Raw genomic sequence first — 20383 nt, 5'->3', positions numbered from 1 at the left:
TACATACATACATATTTATGTACTTAAAATTTTTGCAAATTTTTCCAAACTATTATAAGAATATTTTTTTGGAAATTTTCTTTAAACTTTTATATAACATTTATCTGTTATATATTAAAAAAAAATAAAATACAAAATTTAAACAAAATAAAAAAAAAAAATTTTTAAAATAATCCAAAAAAAGAAAAATACAACATCCAGGCAAGCATTGATCCAATAACCTTCTGGCTATGAGACCACCACGCTAACCACTAGGCTACGCAGTACATTGAATTTCTCTTATTAATTCTATATTTTATTCATATTTCGTATAACTCTTCAAAAACCATCCTATTTTACATTATTATATATATATATATAGCTACTTCTCAGGTGGTAAAAAGTACGGGTACTTCTAGAAGGGCTAGAGACATGGGACAAAAGGCATTAGGTAGAATTTTGCCTCTAGGGTACCAGAAAAATCTGACATTGGAACTTTTTAGCCCCGAAATAGCTCTATTTTAAGATTTTCTGAAAAAATTTTTGTATAACAAAAGCACGTTTTTCTTTTATACTTTTTATAATTAGAAACACAAACCACGAAATAAATGATACGTTTTACGTTATTTTTATTATTAGAAACACAAACCGAGAAATAAATAATATTTGAAAATATAATGATCTCACATATTTTTGTTGCGGATAAACGAATTAATTTTAACGTAAATAAATGTCAGATTTTATAAAAGACATCAGATGTTTTGTGGCAACTGAATATTAATGCTTCATTTGTTATTGTTTTGAATATTATGTTTCGTCAGCAAGCTTTAAAAAAATATACATACACAATTTATGTACGTATGTATCTACCTAAAATTTTATTTTTATTGTTCGAGCGAAAACCTGTAAAAAATGCTAAATTCCAATCCATTCATATATCCATACACACATATATTCATATATACATTCATACACATATTTTTACATACATAAATTATTATTTTGTTTTTGACTAAACATTTTCTTTATGTTTAAAATTCAATCCTATATGTTTACCCGCAGTTTAAAAAAAACAGGTATCCATTCATAATTATGTATATTTGCATTTATAATTTTATTTATAATTTTTCCAACAACAAAATTTCAAAATTTTCGATTCTAATACATTCATATGTACATACGTTCATATGTTGGAACGAAAAATTTTAAAATCTTCAATTCTAATCCATTCATATATCCATACACACATATATTCATATATACATTCATACACATATTTTTACATACATAAATTATTATTTTGTTTTTGACTAAACATTTTCTTTATGTTTAAAATTCAATCCTATATGTTTACCCGCAGTTTAAAAAAAACAGGTATCCATTCATAATTATGTATATTTGCATTTATAATTTTATTTATAATTTTTCCAACAACAAAATTTCAAAATTTTCGATTCTAATACATTCATATGTACATACGTTCTTATGTTGGAACGAAAAATTTTAAAATCCTCAATTCTAATCCATTCATATATCCATACACACATATATTCATATATACATTCATACACATATTTTTACATACATAAATTATTATTTTGTTTTTGACTAAACATTTTCTTTATGTTTAAAATTCAATCCTATATGTTTACCCGCAGTTTAAAAAAAACAGGTATCCATTCATAATTATGTATATTTGCATTTATAATTTTATTTATAATTTTTCCAACAACAAAATTTCAAAATTTTCGATTCTAATACATTCATATGTACATACGTTCATATGTTGGAACGAAAAATTTTAAAATCTTCAATTCTAATCCATTCATATATACATACACACATATATTCATATATACATTCATACACATATTTTTACATACATAAATTATTATTTTGTTTTTGACTAAACCTTTTCTTTATTTGAGAAATTAATTTTTGTAAGTTTACCCCCATGATATAATAATTATGCGTTTAAAATTTATTTCTATTTATTCTACAGTTTTGAATATTATTAAATTCATATAGAAAGCTTAAAAAAAATTACTCAGTAAGCTTTAAAAAAAATATACATACTACATACATATTTATGTACTTAAAATTTTTGCGAATTTTTCCAAACTATTATAAGAATATTTTTTTGGAAATTTTCTTTAAACTTTTATATAACATTTATCAGTTATATATTAAAAAAAAATAAAACACAAAATTTAAACAAAATAAAAAAAAAATTTTTAAAATAATCCAAAAAAAGAAAAATACAACATCCAGGCAAGCATTGATCCAATAACCTTCTGGCTATGAGACTACCACGCTAACCACTAGGCTACGCAGTACCTTGAATTTCCCTTAATAATTCTATATTTTATTCATATATCGTATAACTCATCAAAAACCATCATATTTTACATTATATATATATAGCTACTTCTCAGGTGGTAAAAAGTACGGGTACTTCTAGAAGAGCTAGAGACATGGGACAAAAGGCATTAGGTAGAGTTTTGCCTCTAGGGTCCCAGAAAAATCTGACATTGGAACTTTTTAGCCCCGAAATAGCTCTATTTTAAGATTTTTTGAAAAAATTTTTGTATAACAAAAGCACGTTTTTCTTTTATACTTTTTATAATTAGAAACACAAACCACGAAATAAATGATACGTTTTACGTTATTTTTATTATTAGAAACACAAACCGAGAAATAAATAATATTTGAAAATATAATGATCTCACATATTTTTGTTGCGGATAAACGAATTAATTTTAACATAAATAAATGTCAGCTTTTATCAGACATCAGATGTTTTGTGATATTTGAATATTAATATTTCATTTGTTATTGTTTTGAACATTACGTTTCGTCAGCAAGCTTTAAAAAAATATATGTACATACAGAATATATGTATGTACGTATGTAGTTAGAATTTTATTTTTATTGTTCCAAACGGAAAACTGTAAAATGCTAAATTTTAATACATTTATATATACATACATATATTTGAATAAAATTATTATTTTGTTTTTGCCTAAACCTTTTCTTTATTTAAAAAAATTACATTCATATGTACATTTATATATTTGAATACAATTATTATTTTATTTTAACCTAAACCTTTTCTTTATTTGAGAAATTTATTTCTATATGTTCACCCGCAGTTTTAAAAAAACTAGGTATACATTCATAATAACGTGTGTTTGTGTTAATAATTTTATTTCTAATTTTTCCAACAGCAAAATTTCAAAATTTTCGATTCTAATACATTCATATGTACATACGTTCATATGTTGGAACGAAAAATTTTAAAATCTTCAATTCTAATCCATTCATATATACATACACACATGTATTCATATATACAAACATACATATATTTTTACATACATAAATTATTATTTTGTTTTTGTTTCTTTTTTAATTTTCGATTCTACTAGATTCATATGTACATACGTTCATATGTTGGAACGAAAAATTTCAAAATCTTCAATTCTAATCCATTCATATATACATACACACATATATTCATACATACATACATACATATATATGAATAAAATTATTATTTTGTTTTTGACTAAACCTTTTCTTTATTTGAAAAATTAATTTTTGTATGTTTACCCCCATGATTTAATAATTATGCGTTTAAAATTTATTTCTATATATTCTACAGTTTTGAATATTATTAAATTCATATAGAAAGCTTAAAAAAAATTACTCAGGAAGCTTTAAAAAAAATATACATACATACATATTTATGTACTTAAAATTTTTGCAAATTTTTCCAAACTATTATAAGAATATTTTTTTGGAAATTTTCTTTAAACTTTTATATAACATTTATCTGTTATATATTAAAAAAAAATAAAATACAAAATTTAAACAAAATAAAAAAAAAAATTTTTAAAATAATCCAAAAAAAGAAAAATACAACATCCAGGCAAGCATTGATCCAATAACCTTCTGGCTATGAGACCACCACGCTAACCACTAGGCTACGCAGTACATTGAATTTCTCTTATTAATTCTATATTTTATTCATATTTCGTATAACTCTTCAAAAACCATCCTATTTTACATTATTATATATATATATAGCTACTTCTCAGGTGGTAAAAAGTACGGGTACTTCTAGAAGGGCTAGAGACATGGGACAAAAGGCATTAGGTAGAATTTTGCCTCTAGGGTACCAGAAAAATCTGACATTGGAACTTTTTAGCCCCGAAATAGCTCTATTTTAAGATTTTCTGAAAAAATTTTTGTATAACAAAAGCACGTTTTTCTTTTATACTTTTTATAATTAGAAACACAAACCAAGAAATAAATGATACGTTTTACGTTATTTTTATTATTAGAAACACAAACCGAGAAATAAATAATATTTGAAAATATAATGATCTCACATATTTTTGTTGCGGATAAACGAATTAATTTTAACGTAAATAAATGTCAGCTTTTATCAGACATCAGATGTTTTGTGATATCTGAATATTAATATTTCATTTGTTATTGTTTTGAACATTACGTTTCGTCAGCAAGCTTTAAAAAAATATATGTACATAAAGAATATATGTATGTACGTATGTAGTTAGAATTTTATTTTTATTGTTCCAAACGGAAAACTGTAAAATGCTAAATTTTAATACATTTATATATACATACATATATTTGAATAAAATTATTATTTTGTTTTTGCCTAAACCTTTTCTTTATTTAAAAAAATTACATTCATATGTACATTTATATATTTGAATACAATTATTATTTTATTTTAACCTAAACCTTTTCTTTATTTGAGAAATTTATTTCTATATGTACACCCGCAGTTTTAAAAAAACTAGGTATACATTCATAATAACGTGTGTTTGTGTTAATAATTTTATTTCTAATTTTTCCAACAGCAAAATTTCAAAATTTTCGATTCTAATACATTCATATGTACATACGTTCATATGTTGGAACGAAAAATTTTAAAATCTTCAATTCTAATCCATTCATATATACATACACACATGTATTCATATATACAAACATACATATATTTTTACATACATAAATTATTATTTTGTTTTTGTTTCTTTTTTAATTTTCGATTCTAATAGATTCATATGTACATACGTTCATATGTTGGAACGAAAAATTTCAAAATCTTCAATTCTAATCCATTCATATATACATACACACATATATTCATACATACATACATCCATATATATGAATAAAATTATTATTTTGTTTTTGACTAAACCTTTTCTTTATTTGAAAAATTAATTTTTGTATGTTTACTCCCATGATTTAATAATTATGCGTTTAAAATTTATTTCTATATATTCTACAGTTTTGAATATTATTAAATTCATATAGAAAGCTTAAAAAAAATTACTCAGGAAGCTTTAAAAAAAATATACATACATACATATTTATGTACTTAAAATTTTTGCAAATTTTTCCAAACTATTATAAGAATATTTTTTTGGAAATTTTCTTTAAACTTTTATATAACATTTATCTGTTATATATTAAAAAAAAATAAAATACAAAATTTAAACAAAATAAAAAAAAAAAATTTTTAAAATAATCCAAAAAAAGAAAAATACAACATCCAGGCAAGCATTGATCCAATAACCTTCTGGCTATGAGACCACCACGCTAACCACTAGGCTACGCAGTACATTGAATTTCTCTTATTAATTCTATATTTTATTCATATTTCGTATAACTCTTCAAAAACCATCCTATTTTACATTATTATATATATATATATAGCTACTTCTCAGGTGGTAAAAAGTACGGGTACTTCTAGAAGGGCTAGAGACATGGGACAAAAGGCATTAGGTAGAATTTTGCCTCTAGGGTACCAGAAAAATCTGACATTGGAACTTTTTAGCCCCGAAATAGCTCTATTTTAAGATTTTCTGAAAAAATTTTTGTATAACAAAAGCACGTTTTTCTTTTATACTTTTTATAATTAGAAACACAAACCACGAAATAAATGATACGTTTTACGTTATTTTTATTATTAGAAACACAAACCGAGAAATAAATAATATTTGAAAATATAATGATCTCACATATTTTTGTTGCGGATAAACGAATTAATTTTAACGTAAATAAATGTCAGATTTTATAAAAGACATCAGATGTTTTGTGGCAACTGAATATTAATGCTTCATTTGTTATTGTTTTGAATATTATGTTTCGTCAGCAAGCTTTAAAAAAATATACATACACAATTTATGTACGTATGTATCTACCTAAAATTTTATTTTTATTGTTCGAGCGAAAACCTGTAAAAAATGCTAAATTCCAATCCATTCATATATCCATACACACATATATTCATATATACATTCATACACATATTTTTACATACATAAATTATTATTTTGTTTTTGACTAAACATTTTCTTTATGTTTAAAATTCAATCCTATATGTTTACCCGCAGTTTAAAAAAAACAGGTATCCATTCATAATTATGTATATTTGCATTTATAATTTTATTTATAATTTTTCCAACAACAAAATTTCAAAATTTTCGATTCTAATACATTCATATGTACATACGTTCTTATGTTGGAACGAAAAATTTTAAAATCCTCAATTCTAATCCATTCATATATCCATACACACATATATTCATATATACATTCATACACATATTTTTACATACATAAATTATTATTTTGTTTTTGACTAAACATTTTCTTTATGTTTAAAATTCAATCCTATATGTTTACCCGCAGTTTAAAAAAAACAGGTATCCATTCATAATTATGTATATTTGCATTTATAATTTTATTTATAATTTTTCCAACAACAAAATTTCAAAATTTTCGATTCTAATACATTCATATGTACATACGTTCATATGTTGGAACGAAAAATTTTAAAATCTTCAATTCTAATCCATTCATATATACATACACACATATATTCATATATACATTCATACACATATTTTTACATACATAAATTATTATTTTGTTTTTGACTAAACCTTTTCTTTATTTGAGAAATTAATTTTTGTAAGTTTACCCCCATGATATAATAATTATGCGTTTAAAATTTATTTCTATTTATTCTACAGTTTTGAATATTATTAAATTCATATAGAAAGCTTAAAAAAAATTACTCAGTAAGCTTTAAAAAAAATATACATACTACATACATATTTATGTACTTAAAATTTTTGCGAATTTTTCCAAACTATTATAAGAATATTTTTTTGGAAATTTTCTTTAAACTTTTATATAACATTTATCAGTTATATATTAAAAAAAAATAAAACACAAAATTTAAACAAAATAAAAAAAAAATTTTTAAAATAATCCAAAAAAAGAAAAATACAACATCCAGGCAAGCATTGATCCAATAACCTTCTGGCTATGAGACTACCACGCTAACCACTAGGCTACGCAGTACCTTGAATTTCCCTTAATAATTCTATATTTTATTCATATATCGTATAACTCATCAAAAACCATCATATTTTACATTATATATATATAGCTACTTCTCAGGTGGTAAAAAGTACGGGTACTTCTAGAAGAGCTAGAGACATGGGACAAAAGGCATTAGGTAGAGTTTTGCCTCTAGGGTCCCAGAAAAATCTGACATTGGAACTTTTTAGCCCCGAAATAGCTCTATTTTAAGATTTTTTGAAAAAATTTTTGTATAACAAAAGCACGTTTTTCTTTTATACTTTTTATAATTAGAAACACAAACCACGAAATAAATGATACGTTTTACGTTATTTTTATTATTAGAAACACAAACCGAGAAATAAATAATATTTGAAAATATAATGATCTCACATATTTTTGTTGCGGATAAACGAATTAATTTTAACGTAAATAAATGTCAGCTTTTATCAGACATCAGATGTTTTGTGATATTTGAATATTAATATTTCATTTGTTATTGTTTTGAACATTACGTTTCGTCAGCAAGCTTTAAAAAAATATATGTACATACAGAATATATGTATGTACGTATGTAGTTAGAATTTTATTTTTATTGTTCCAAACGGAAAACTGTAAAATGCTAAATTTTAATACATTTATATATACATACATATATTTGAATAAAATTATTATTTTGTTTTTGCCTAAACCTTTTCTTTATTTAAAAAAATTACATTCATATGTACATTTATATATTTGAATACAATTATTATTTTATTTTAACCTAAACCTTTTCTTTATTTGAGAAATTTATTTCTATATGTTCACCCGCAGTTTTAAAAAAACTAGGTATACATTCATAATAACGTGTGTTTGTGTTAATAATTTTATTTCTAATTTTTCCAACAGCAAAATTTCAAAATTTTCGATTCTAATACATTCATATGTACATACGTTCATATGTTGGAACGAAAAATTTTAAAATCTTCAATTCTAATCCATTCATATATACATACACACATGTATTCATATATACAAACATACATATATTTTTACATACATAAATTATTATTTTGTTTTTGTTTCTTTTTTAATTTTCGATTCTACTAGATTCATATGTACATACGTTCATATGTTGGAACGAAAAATTTCAAAATCTTCAATTCTAATCCATTCATATATACATACACACATATATTCATACATACATACATACATATATATGAATAAAATTATTATTTTGTTTTTGACTAAACCTTTTCTTTATTTGAAAAATTAATTTTTGTATGTTTACCCCCATGATTTAATAATTATGCGTTTAAAATTTATTTCTATATATTCTACAGTTTTGAATATTATTAAATTCATATAGAAAGCTTAAAAAAAATTACTCAGGAAGCTTTAAAAAAAATATACATACATACATATTTATGTACTTAAAATTTTTGCAAATTTTTCCAAACTATTATAAGAATATTTTTTTGGAAATTTTCTTTAAACTTTTATATAACATTTATCTGTTATATATTAAAAAAAAATAAAATACAAAATTTAAACAAAATAAAAAAAAAAATTTTTAAAATAATCCAAAAAAAGAAAAATACAACATCCAGGCAAGCATTGATCCAATAACCTTCTGGCTATGAGACCACCACGCTAACCACTAGGCTACGCAGTACATTGAATTTCTCTTATTAATTCTATATTTTATTCATATTTCGTATAACTCTTCAAAAACCATCCTATTTTACATTATTATATATATATATAGCTAATTCTCAGGTGGTAAAAAGTACGGGTACTTCTAGAAGGGCTAGAGACATGGGACAAAAGGCATTAGGTAGAATTTTGCCTCTAGGGTACCAGAAAAATCTGACATTGGAACTTTTTAGCCCCGAAATAGCTCTATTTTAAGATTTTCTGAAAAAATTTTTGTATAACAAAAGCACGTTTTTCTTTTATACTTTTTATAATTAGAAACACAAACCAAGAAATAAATGATACGTTTTACGTTATTTTTATTATTAGAAACACAAACCGAGAAATAAATAATATTTGAAAATATAATGATCTCACATATATTTTAATTTCGAAAAATCGAAATAAACTTAAATAAATGTCAGATTTTATAAAAGACATCAGATGTTTTGTGACATCTGAATATTAATATTTCATTTGTTATTGTTTTGAACATTACGTTTCGTCAGCAAGCTTTAAAAAAATATATGTACATACAGAATATATGTATGTACGTATGTAGTTAGAATTTTATTTTTATTGTTCCAAACGGAAAACTGTAAAATGCTAAATTTTAATACATTTATATATACATACATATATTTGAATAAAATTATTATTTTGTTTTTGCCTAAACCTTTTCTTTATTTAAAAAAATTACATTCATATGTACATTTATATATTTGAATACAATTATTATTTTATTTTAACCTAAACCTTTTCTTTATTTGAGAAATTTATTTCTATATGTTCACCCGCAGTTTTAAAAAAACTAGGTATACATTCATAATAACGTGTTTTTGTGTTAATAATTTTATTTCTAATTTTTCCAACAGCAAAATTTCAAAATTTTCGATTCTAATACATTCATATGTACATACGTTCATATGTTGGAACGAAAAATTTTAAAATCTTCAATTCTAATCCATTCATATATACATACACACATGTATTCATATATACAAACATACATATATTTTTACATACATAAATTATTATTTTGTTTTTGTTTCTTTTTTAATTTTCGATTCTAATAGATTCATATGTACATACGTTCATATGTTGGAACGAAAAATTTCAAAATCTTCAATTCTAATCCATTCATATATACATACACACATATATTCATACATACATACATACATATATATGAATAAAATTATTATTTTGTTTTTGACTAAACCTTTTCTTTATTTGAAAAATTAATTTTTGTATGTTTACCCCCATGATTTAATAATTATGCGTTTAAAATTTATTTCTATATATTCTACAGTTTTGAATATTATTAAATTCATATAGAAAGCTTAAAAAAAATTACTCAGGAAGCTTTAAAAAAAATATACATACATACATATTTATGTACTTAAAATTTTTGCAAATTTTTCCAAACTATTATAAGAATATTTTTTTGGAAATTTTCTTTAAACTTTTATATAACATTTATCTGTTATATATTAAAAAAAAATAAAATACAAAATTTAAACAAAATAAAAAAAAAATTTTTAAAATAATCCAAAAAAAGAAAAATACAACATCCAGGCAAGCATTGATCCAATAAACTTCTGGCTATGAGACCACCACGCTAACCACTAGGCTACGCAGTACATTGAATTTCTCTTATTAATTCTATATTTTATTCATATTTCGTATAACTCTTCAAAAACCATCCTATTTTACATTATTATATATATATATAGCTACTTCTCAGGTGGTAAAAAGTACGGGTACTTCTAGAAGGGCTAGAGACATGGGACAAAAGGCATTAGGTAGAATTTTGCCTCTAGGGTACCAGAAAAATCTGACATTGGAACTTTTTAGCCCCGAAATAGCTCTATTTTAAGATTTTCTGAAAAAATTTTTGTATAACAAAAGCACGTTTTTCTTTTATACTTTTTATAATTAGAAACACAAACCAAGAAATAAATGATACGTTTTACGTTATTTTTATTATTAGAAACACAAACCGAGAAATAAATAATATTTGAAAATGCAATGATCTCACATATATTTTAATTTCGAAAAATCGAAATAAACTTAAATAAATGTCAGATTTTATAAAAGACATCAGATGTTTTGTGGCAACTGAATATTAATGCTTCATTTGTTATTGTTTTGAATATTATGTTTCGTCAGCAAGCTTTAAAAAAATATACATACACAATTTATGTACGTATGTATCTACCTAAAATTTTATTTTTATTGTTCGAGCGAAAACCTGTAAAAAATGCTAAATTCCAATCCATTCATATATCCATACACACATATATTCATATATACATTCATACACATATTTTTACATACATAAATTATTATTTTGTTTTTGACTAAACATTTTCTTTATGTTTAAAATTCAATCCTATATGTTTACCCGCAGTTTAAAAAAAACAGGTATCCATTCATAATTATGTATATTTGCATTTATAATTTTATTTATAATTTTTCCAACAACAAAATTTCAAAATTTTCGATTCTAATACATTCATATGTACATACGTTCATATGTTGGAACGAAAAATTTTAAAATCTTCAATTCTAATCCATTCATATATCCATACACACATATATTCATATATACATTCATACACATATTTTTACATACATAAATTATTATTTTGTTTTTGACTAAACATTTTCTTTATGTTTAAAATTCAATCCTATGTGTTTACCCGCAGTTTAAAAAAAACAGGTATCCATTCATAATTATGTATATTTGCATTTATAATTTTATTTATAATTTTTCCAACAACAAAATTTCAAAATTTTCGATTCTAATACATTCATATGTACATACGTTCTTATGTTGGAACGAAAAATTTTAAAATCCTCAATTCTAATCCATTCATATATCCATACACACATATATTCATATATACATTCATACACATATTTTTACATACATAAATTATTATTTTGTTTTTGACTAAACATTTTCTTTATGTTTAAAATTCAATCCTATATGTTTACCCGCAGTTTAAAAAAAACAGGTATCCATTCATAATTATGTATATTTGCATTTATAATTTTATTTATAATTTTTCCAACAACAAAATTTCAAAATTTTCGATTCTAATACATTCATATGTACATACGTTCATATGTTGGAACGAAAAATTTTAAAATCTCCAATTCTAATCCATTCATATATACATACACACATATATTCATATATACATTCATACACATATTTTTACATACATAAATTATTATTTTGTTTTTGACTAAACCTTTTCTTTATTTGAGAAATTAATTTTTGTAAGTTTACCCCCATGATATAATAATTATGCGTTTAAAATTTATTTCTATTTATTCTACAGTTTTGAATATTATTAAATTCATATAGAAAGCTTAAAAAAAATTACTCAGTAAGCTTTAAAAAAAATATACATACTACATACATATTTATGTACTTAAAATTTTTGCGAATTTTTCCAAACTATTATAACAATATTTTTTTGGAAATTTTCTTTAAACTTTTATATAACATTTATCAGTTATATATTAAAAAAAAATAAAACACAAAATTTAAACAAAATAAAAAAAAAATTTTTAAAATAATCCAAAAAAAGAAAAATACAACATCCAGGCAAGCATTGATCCAATAACCTTCTGGCTATGAGACTACCACGCTAACCACTAGGCTACGCAGTACCTTGAATTTCCCTTAATAATTCTATATTTTATTCATATATCGTATAACTCATCAAAAACCATCATATTTTACATTATATATATATATCACTGAACGAAAAGATTAGTTTAAATTAGCTAAAATTCGAGTGTGGCGCAGCTTATTTATTGGGTGTTTTTCAGCCAACTAATATATTAGGTAATATAACTAAGAAAAATTGGGTAAAACTTGGTATAAAAAAACAATGGAAAATCAGCCAAGCCTTAGTGAAATTAAGCTTATCGGTTTTGGCTAAAACTTATTGCCTTAGGCAGAGCAGCTTAGCCACTTAGGTGTTTTACCTTATTTCTGACTGTTATATTTGTATAACAGCGTAAATTGTTATACAAGTTTTACCTTATTTTTAAGCTGTATTACCTTAACAGTTAAGGTGTTCTACCTAATTTTTAAGGTACTTAAATAGCTTAACAAATAAGGTGTCTTACCTTATTTCTTAGGTGTTCAAATAGCTAAGCAAATAAGGTGTCTTACCTTATTTCTTGGGTGTTCAAATAGCTTAGAAAATAAGGTGTCTTACCTTATTTCTTGGGTGTTCAAATAGCTTAGCAAATATGGTGTTTTACCTTACTTCTTGGCTGTTCAAATAGCTTAGTAAATAAGGTATTTTAACTTATTTATAAGCTGTTTAAATAGCTTAATAAATAAGATGTTTTAACTTATTTATAAGCTGTTTAAATAGCTCAATAAATACGGTGTTTTAACTTATTTATAAGCTGTTTTAATAGCTTAATAAATAACGTGACTTACCTTACTTTTAAGCTATTTTATGATAACTAATAATTTAAGATATTAAACTTAATTTCAAGTGAAAATCTGGCAACAATGTACAATAAAAAATTTGTTTTTCAATTATATGTGAATTAATTAAAGCGATTTTTATTTAAAAAAAAAATATTGTAAATTATTTCGTGAAATAATATTCTGTTATTGTCATAATTATTGAAATATTCTTTGAAATATTATTTTGTAATAAAAAAATACATTCCAATTTGAAATTTTGTAACATTAAAAGTAATCTAAATGTAAATTGAAAGTAATATTAATTAATCCAAAATGTTATACTTTATAAAAAAACTAAAATACAGAAACAAAAAGAAATTTTCCTTTTCTCTTTTGGCAAAATTATTTTAAAAGTTTCAAATTTGTTTTTCTTGATATGTTTGTTACTTATCCATATATAGCAAAAACTTTGATGTTCACAAAAAAGATTTTCAAATTGTATTTCAACTTTCCAAAATGAATTTAATTATTGCTTATATCTATCCTTTAAAAAAAAATTGTTATAAAATTTAAACTTATTTTTAATTCTGTTAATTCTGTATAATTAATGACTGACTCTAAATGTAAACAATATTGTGTTTTAAATATTTTAGCCTTATGCAAAAAGTTATATAAACTAAATAAGCTAATGAGCTAATTCCGTATGTTCAATTTCTTAAATAATTTAAAACGAAAAAAACTTCCTTCCAAAATACGATAGAATAATTTGAAGCAACATTGAATAGTTTCTAAGTATTAAATTGAAATTTTGCATCTGCCAGAACAATTTAGAATTTTTGGTAGCGAAATTCTTCTCCGGTAATCAAAATGAATGGTTGCAAAGTCGATTTATTTTGATAATGTTGATCAGTTAATTCGTTTAAGACACTATTCACTTGACTTTCCAAATTGTTGGTAATGTAAATGATCATTGGGAATCATGAATAGTATATTTTGTCCGTTTTCCATTGATTACCTTGGTAGACGGTAATAAAATTCAAATAGAAACTTCATATTACAAAGATGTATCATGTCTAAAATAATAATTAACTGTGTTAATGACAACGAGAAACTATATCATAGCATTAAGATTATAGAAATAAAACTACAATTTATTGTTTATTAATTTGTAATAAAATGTACGAACCTGAATCCATCATACTATTTTTTCTTTAAATATTTTTAATAAGTTTTATTTGCAGCATCTTTAATCTTTATTGTAAAATTTCCACTGCAACTTTACAAAAACTGTTCCATAAATCAAAATAAAAGTTATTATGCCGGAATAGTGTGAGTAATTCTATCTTATCAACCTTATATATAGAGATTATCAATCTGGAAAAATACAATTTTTATTAATTAAATATTTATGTGATTTTATTAACACATTATAAAATTTTTTACTAAGACAAAAAAAGTTTGATAAAAAACTTAAAACTTATAAAATCAAAAATTTTTTGTTCGGGCAAACATCTTTTTCTTCAATGCTTTTTGCTCACAAACTACTTGCACATTCAAGTATTATTGTTACATAATTACTCTTGTTTAAAAAACGTCAGGTTTTTTAAAATGTTCGCGGAAGAACACTAAATAATTTATATTTCTTAAATTTTCTAATTTCAATGACAAGTCTTACCAGCTCAGGTGCTTTTAAGTATCTAAATAGTCATTCCACCAAAATTTGTTCCAGATTCCTGTTGCTGAAACATATTTTATTTTTGGACTTTGTAGTTTTTTTCCATTTTGGTATTAATTCATCCCAATCCCGTATGTATTTAAGCTCAGTGCAAATATTTTTTGCTTCTTGAGGTGAAACGTTTTCCATATCTATATAATAAGTGTGAAACATATAAAAAGCATTCAGTTAAGTAAAGTACAAAATTATAACTATTTTAAATATAGCAAAAATATTTACCATTTTGTTAAGTATAGTCTATTTGATACTCTAATTTAGGAAAAATAGCATTATCTGATACATCGTCTGTTGTTCCTTTTTTTGCACTCTGCATCTGAGACTCTAGATTGCAATTTTTCATTCTTATTCATTTTCCTTTTGGTTCAATAAATAGCTCTTTCACGCTCCCAGAACTAACCTGGTTTAATTCAAGTAGCACATCGCAAACAGTAGTGCATCGTTTTGTATTCATATAATTTTAAATATTATAAAATTTGACGATGAGTATATTATACACATAAAATTAATTTAAAATACTTACAAATCTAAGTATTCAATATTCACCCAAAATAAATAAAGATAACTACATAAATTAAATTTGATTAAAATATAATATCTAAGCCATTTTACTGAAAAAAAGCATTATCTTTAAACAACCTGTAGAAATAGTAATATGCTTAAGTATGTATTAGGGATGTTTATGTATGCATGTATATATGAATATATTGTCTTCCGACGAATGATTTTTTATTATTTTGATTTGTTGCAAAAATCTTTGTGTTGTTTAATCTTTTTAGTACTTTTTAATTATAAAAAAAAAATAAAAAAACATGAAAAGTGTGAATAGAAGAATAAAAGAGACAAAAATAACTGTAAATAAGTTTGGACGCTTCGAATGATTTTAACATTCATAGTTTATTTCACCTATATACATACATACATGCATATACATATATAATTTCAAATATTTAAAATTTAACTTACCAATATTTCGATTCCTTTTTTTTCTTTTCCTTTTATGTATGTTTCACTTTTGTACCAAATTTTTTACATAAATATAAATCTTCATAAATGTATGTACATATGTATATATTTTTCAAAAAATTTAATAAAATTAATAAAATGTGTTTGTAAAGTAAATTTTAATTCTTTCAAAGTTATGTTTTAGCAACTTTGTTAATATTTTGTTCATATAAATTTCTAATATTTATGTTTTTCTTAAATTATACTTTTACTAGAATTATTTTAACTTTAATTTTTTTAATACATACATATATTTTTAAATTATTATTCACTGAAAAAAAAAAACACTTTACTAGCAAACACTCTTTATGCGAGACTAGAGACGAATAAAATTTAATCTGTACAAGACATAAAAATCAATGTGGTTTTGATAACTGTTTCTCTCATATACGTAAATAAACGATTTACTTTTTGCTCTCATGTGATCTTTCTCCCATATTTATAAGAAAAATCACCTAAGAACTTAGCCGGCTTAACAAAATATTTGGCAAAATTGATATAAACTTTTAATTTGGCTAAGTTTTTTGCAATTATAACCAGCGTTACCATTTTATGGCAAGTGGGATGAGCCCGTTTTTCTTGCTAAAGATCTATTTGACTGATTTTTCGTCTTGAAGAAAACATTAATTCTTCTTTTTTTAAAGTTTTTTATATATAATTTGATTATAAAAATTTTGCAAGACCTTAGAATTAAGTTGTAAGATTGTGTACAATGCTCTTAGTATTGGTAATTTAATATTACTATAAAACCCATTTCCATATTAGAATGTGTTTTTTTAGTTGTAAAATATCGAATATGCAGCAAAAGGTTTTTTAAATATTTTATTCCCAATTTTATATATTATTTACATATAAACAGAAAATTTTTCAGACCTCATACAACAAAATAAAAAACGCATGGTAATATAAAATTTGAATTAAATTTGCAATTAGAATAGCAATAAGTTTTTTAATTCGAAAATTAAGCACATTATTAATCTTGGCCCTTTTGTTTTACAATTTGACCTATTAATTGTTTCATGAATGGTAACCCTGGTTATAACCTATTCATAGACCATGTATTCAATACTTAAATAAATTAATAACTGCACTTTTCTCTCTTACATATGTATGTACGTATACATGTATAAAATCACCTAAAAACTTAGCTAATTTAACATAAAACTTGGCAAAATTGTTATAAATTTACCAGCTTATTTTTGGGAATTAGGTATGACATATTTACAAGCAGAGGCGATTCTACTATGTGTTCAAGAGTAGCACTTGCACTGATAACTAAAAATTCTGAAATATTTTTTTTCCTCTATTTATATCTATGTTAAGTATACGAAAAGTTCTAACATAAATAACATAAATTTTAAGTTGACTGTTTTCTATATTACAATAAATATCTATATAAGTCAGACAATTTATATAATAATATAAATTTGAAGTATTAAAATAAAGTTTTTTTGTTATATGTAATAATTAATATTTTTTCTTTGATTATACTGCCTTAATAGAAAAGTTATAGAATAGATTTGGAATGATTGAAAACCACCTACAAAATGTGCTGTACAGTTTTTAAAGCTGAATAAATGAAATTGACGAATTGTATATGTACATCTTTTAAAAAATGGAAAATTTTGATTATATTGGAAATTTTAAATGTAATCAAAATTCGTGAAAAATAAAAAAATGTCTTCCTCAAAATCAAACGAAAATATCAATATTTTTAACGGGGAAATATTAGAAAGTAAAAATAATTTAGTTTTTTAATTTACATCGTTCAGAAAGAAGTTTATAAGAAAGTTTTAAAAACGACATTGGTTATTTCCTTTTATTTTTTTATTGCAACCTATTTATCAAGTTTATGTTAAAAGACCACTTAATTATTATGCCGTCCCCTGCAGATTTCAGAAATGACTTAAACTTTGTGATTCCAAATTATAGGACAAAATTTTATTATGATAACACAAGCAAAAAATTTTTATTTGCTTTTTTTTTTCCTCTATTCTTAAAATGACCACGTGGTGACTAAACGTTTGCATTCCGAATTAACTGTATTTCTCTTTCTATAAGTAAAATCACCTAAAAACTTGGCTGATTTAACATAAAATTTGGAAATATTGTTATGAATTTATAATTCAGTGATGTTTTCTTATTTATAAGCAGGGACAGTTCCTGTATACTAACAAAATGATCACTTGCATTAAAAATGTAACAATTTAGGAAATAATTGTTTTCTCTATTTAAAAGTTCTCCTTTTCTGTCCGGAATAATTATAAAAATTCAGTTTTATTACAAAAGTTGTTAATCACATGTATAATTATTGATAAACTAAGAGTCAACTCATATTTTGTTTTTTATTACTACCTGAGTAGAAAATTTATAGAAAAAATTATTTTCGAAACAACTTACAAAGTTTGCTTAAGAAAAAAAAATTAGAAAAAGTTGTTTGAAAAATTTAATTTTTCAATTACAATATGAAATTGCAAAGCTGAATAAATCAAATTGTCAATTATTTACCAGGCGTATTTCGTATGGAAATAGATGATTTTGAACAAAACAACGCATAATTTGGCTTTTTAATTTGGATAATGCATGGTGAACACGCCAACAGATTTAGAAACATAATTTAACCATTTATTTATCAAGTTTATTTAAAAAAAAGAACACTTTAATAATTAAACAGCAGGTGAATTGCCTATTATGGAAATATCTTAAAATATTTGAATCCAAATTATAGGACAAAATTTTCAAAATTAATACATGTGCATAAAAAAAGCTAGAATGGGGTTGGTTTTTTAGCAAGAGCATATTTTATAGCATAAGTAAAAAATTTCTATTATTTTTTTTTTCTCTTTTTTCAATTTCTTAAAATGACACGTGATGATTCAATATTTGCATTTCGAATTAACTGTACTTCTGTTTCTATAAGTAAAACCACCTAACAACTAAGCTGATTTGACATAAAATTTAGCAAAATTATTATCAACTTATAATTCAACTTATATTTTTGGAATTATAGCTTGTTCATAGACAATATTAACTAAGCATTCAGGTGAGGTAATAGATATACCCTTCTTTTATATAATTTAGTATTTAAGAATTGTAACTTACTATTAAGAAATATTACTTAGGTACTTATGCGGTTTGATAATTATATTTCTCTTTCGTATGAGTAAAATCACCTAAAAACTTAGTTGGTTAAACGTAAAGCTGGCAAAAATTACCTTAGCGCCTAAGAATTTGTAACTAAATTTTTCTCTCTTTAATTTAAGTTAAATCACTTAAGAATTAAGTTGATTTAATATAAATCTTAACAAAATAATTATTAACTTGTATATCAGTTTAGTTTTTAGGAATTATAGCTCACTACTTTGGAATATTACCCAAGCACTTAGGTGAATTGATAACTACGTGCTTTTTTTTATATAAGTAAAATCACCTAAGAACTTAGCTGGATAAATGTAAAGCTTGCAAAAATTACCTTAGCGGTTAGTTGAATTTCTATGCACATTTTTCTTTCTTTAATTTAAGTAAGATCAGCTAAGAACTAAGCTGGTTTAATATAAAACTTAACAAATTTATTATTAGCTTGTATATAAGTTTAATTTTTAGGAATTATAGCTTAGTACTAAGCAATATTACCCAAGCACTTAGGTGAATTGATATCTGCGTATATAAGTAAAATTACCTAAGAACTAAGCTAATTTAGCATAAGTTTAGGAAATATATTTTGAACTTATAATTCAGCTTAGTTTTTAGGAATAATAACTTATTCCTAGGAAATATTGCCTAAGTAGCAACACCTAAGAATTTTTACCTTTGGTAAAATTGACTTACAGTCTAAGGTAATTTTATAAATAGATCATTACCTAATCTTATATTATAATACTACGTTAAATTACCTAAGAATAAGTTGAAACAGCTTAGAATATTTAACTTAGTTTCCTAAACATATTACCCAAGTTTTTTTGTTCAATCTGGCTTATTTTTTTACCTAATTAACACATGTAATATTCCTAATCTCTTGGCTGGTATACACTAGTTTCAAAATCTCCATACAAAAAAATTTACCAAAGTCGGTTTTGGTGATTTAACTTATGTTTTTTCGTTGGGTGATAGCTACTTCTCAGGTGGTA

The 20383-nt window shown here is 23.4% G+C and overlaps 1 long non-coding RNA gene across 1 annotated transcript; it reads right to left on the bottom strand.

Annotated features, from left to right (window-relative positions):
- Nucleotides 1-14025: 14025 nt before the first annotated feature.
- On the bottom strand, nucleotides 14026-15609 carry LOC129614908 (uncharacterized). Its single transcript, XR_008697418.1, has 4 exons — nucleotides 15474-15609; nucleotides 15195-15385; nucleotides 14706-14893; nucleotides 14026-14592 (listed from the first exon to the last, which is right to left on the bottom strand). It is a non-coding gene; the product is annotated as an uncharacterized LOC129614908 (long non-coding RNA).
- Nucleotides 15610-20383: the final 4774 nt, after the last annotated feature.

Source organism: Condylostylus longicornis, unplaced genomic scaffold (genome assembly GCF_029603195.1).
Source record: "Condylostylus longicornis isolate FDR11 unplaced genomic scaffold, ASM2960319v2 ptg000126l, whole genome shotgun sequence".
In the NCBI taxonomy this organism is placed as follows: Eukaryota; Metazoa; Arthropoda; class Insecta; order Diptera; family Dolichopodidae; genus Condylostylus; species Condylostylus longicornis.
This window is presented reverse-complemented; position numbering and strand designations above follow the sequence as displayed.